This window comes from Oryx dammah, unplaced genomic scaffold, assembly GCF_014754425.2.
Source record: "Oryx dammah isolate SB20612 unplaced genomic scaffold, SCBI_Odam_1.1 HiC_scaffold_6394, whole genome shotgun sequence".
Taxonomy (NCBI): domain Eukaryota; kingdom Metazoa; phylum Chordata; class Mammalia; order Artiodactyla; family Bovidae; genus Oryx; species Oryx dammah.
In genome coordinates this window covers 1-1993 of record NW_024076170.1, presented here as the reverse complement: position 1 = coordinate 1993, position 1993 = coordinate 1, and the positions used below count along the sequence as shown (strand labels likewise).

The 1993-nt window shown below is 45.1% G+C and overlaps 1 non-coding gene across 1 annotated transcript; it reads left to right on the top strand.

Annotated features, from left to right (window-relative positions):
* The first annotated feature begins 253 nt into the window (after positions 1-253).
* LOC120860030 lies at positions 254-417 on the top strand. Its single transcript, XR_005720222.1, has one exon. It is a non-coding gene; the product is annotated as a U1 spliceosomal RNA (small nuclear RNA).
* Positions 418-1993: the final 1576 nt, after the last annotated feature.

Genomic DNA, 1993 nt, shown 5'->3' with positions numbered 1-1993 from the left:
CCTGAATGGGGTTGGCTTATGTAAATCTTGCAGCGAAGTGGTATGGTTCCCGGCGAGCCACTTCCCCGGTTACGGAAAATTTCCTGAGATTTTGTTGGATTTCTTTTAGAAGAGTTATTTGGAGGGCCTGAGACGCGTGAAAAAGGAGAGGGTGCGGAGGATAGTGGAAGAGTTGCGGGGAAACGGCAGCGTCAGCGTGTGTGTACAGTGAACGTGTCTAAGGCTGTGCGCGGGGTCAGGGGAACGTCAACTCATACTTACCTGGCAGAGAACACACCATGCTCAAGAAAGTGGTTCGTCCAGGGCGACACTCACCCATTGCACTCTGGGTGTGTTGACCTCTGCGATTTCCTCAAATAGAGGAAACTTGACTGCGTAATTTGTGGTAGTGGGGGACTGCGTGCGCGCTTTCCTCTGATTATTAAATAATAACTGTAGACTTAATCTATGTTTCCTTGCTGGTGGTTTAGTCATTAAATCATATCCGACTCTTTGACTCCGTGGAATGTATTTTGTTAGTAGGTTTCTGTGTCTATGATACCCTTTAAGGCAAGAATACTGGATTTCTTCTCCAGGGAATCTTTTTTGACCCAAAAATCACACTCAGATCTCCTCCGTATATGCCTCTTGCTTTTACCATGATTCAGAGGATGTTGGCAATTTGATCTCTGGTTCCTCTGCCTTTTCTGAAACCAGCTTGAACATCAGGAAGTTCACGATTCACGTATTGCTTGAATCCTGGCTTGGAGAATTCTGAGCATTACTTTACTAGCGTGTGAGATGAGTGCAATTGTGTGGTAGTTTGAGCATTCTTTGGCAGTGCCTTTCTTTGGGATTGGAATGAAAACTGACCTTTTCCAGTCCTGTGGCCACTGCTGAGTTTTCCAAATTTGCTTAACTGCTGAAACAACGAAGTCAGACTGGGGACATTAAACAAAGGTTTTCAGGAGACTTGGCATCAGGTGAAGGACAGGGAGTGATCCCTGAGAGATGGGAAACAGTGGCTCCAATTTATTGCATGGAGAGTTCCCAAGCGAGACACCAGGAGCAAACTGAAAACCAGCTCAGTGGACATTGCTGAGCTGAGAAAACAAATTCCTGGATGCCAAGGGAGCTAGAGTCCATAGGACAAAGTCCCAGGGAGGAGAGAGATGCTTAAGGTAATCAGGGGAGCCCTGCAAAGGAGACTCCTGCAGCGGGCAACAAAGTACTGATCAGTGCAGCCTTGGGAGAAAACTCACCAAAGTCAGGGGGAAATCTTTGATAGGGTCAGAGAAAACAGAAAGCCTGGAGAATCCCATGGACAGAGAAGCCTAGAAGGCTACAGTCCATAGGGTTGACAAGAGTCGAACACTGAAGTGACTTGGCACGCATGCTCGCACATCCTGAAATTGAATATTCTTTTTAACTTTCTGATTTCTTGTTAGGTGGCCTGAGTATTTATAAAATTTTCTAACAACCATCTTTGTTGAAGTTTACATTTATAGCAGTACAATTTTTTTGGCAATATAATTTATTTTTATAAAGTGGCAGCTTGGAAAAGACTGGTCCCTTCAATGAGCAAACAAGGTTAAATTCAATTTTACCTCAAAGTCAGCTTGAATATGAAACTACGGATCTCACTTTCCCCAAGGTGAACAGTCAGATGCCTCAGGCATTTGTCCCCAAGGGCTTGGATCTCTGCTATAAACAGGACAAGGGTAAAACGGGGTCAGATGGGCCTGGTCTTCAATTCTCCAGCCCTCCAATAATTCTCCTCTGCAGTAGTCACTGGAGCGGAAACATGCATGTTCTTCTGCTCTTTCCTACTTCTGTATTTGGGGTCAAAGTTACACGGCTCCGTGGGTTCTACCCCTCAAGCTGATCGTTTTAAGAATCGCTGGGAGAGCTGGTACCTTACGAGTCACAGTCCTCGTGTGCAGCAATTCTAACTCACAAGTTGGAGTGGGAACTAAAATCTATTTGATAAAAGTACTCGATGTGCACTTAATTT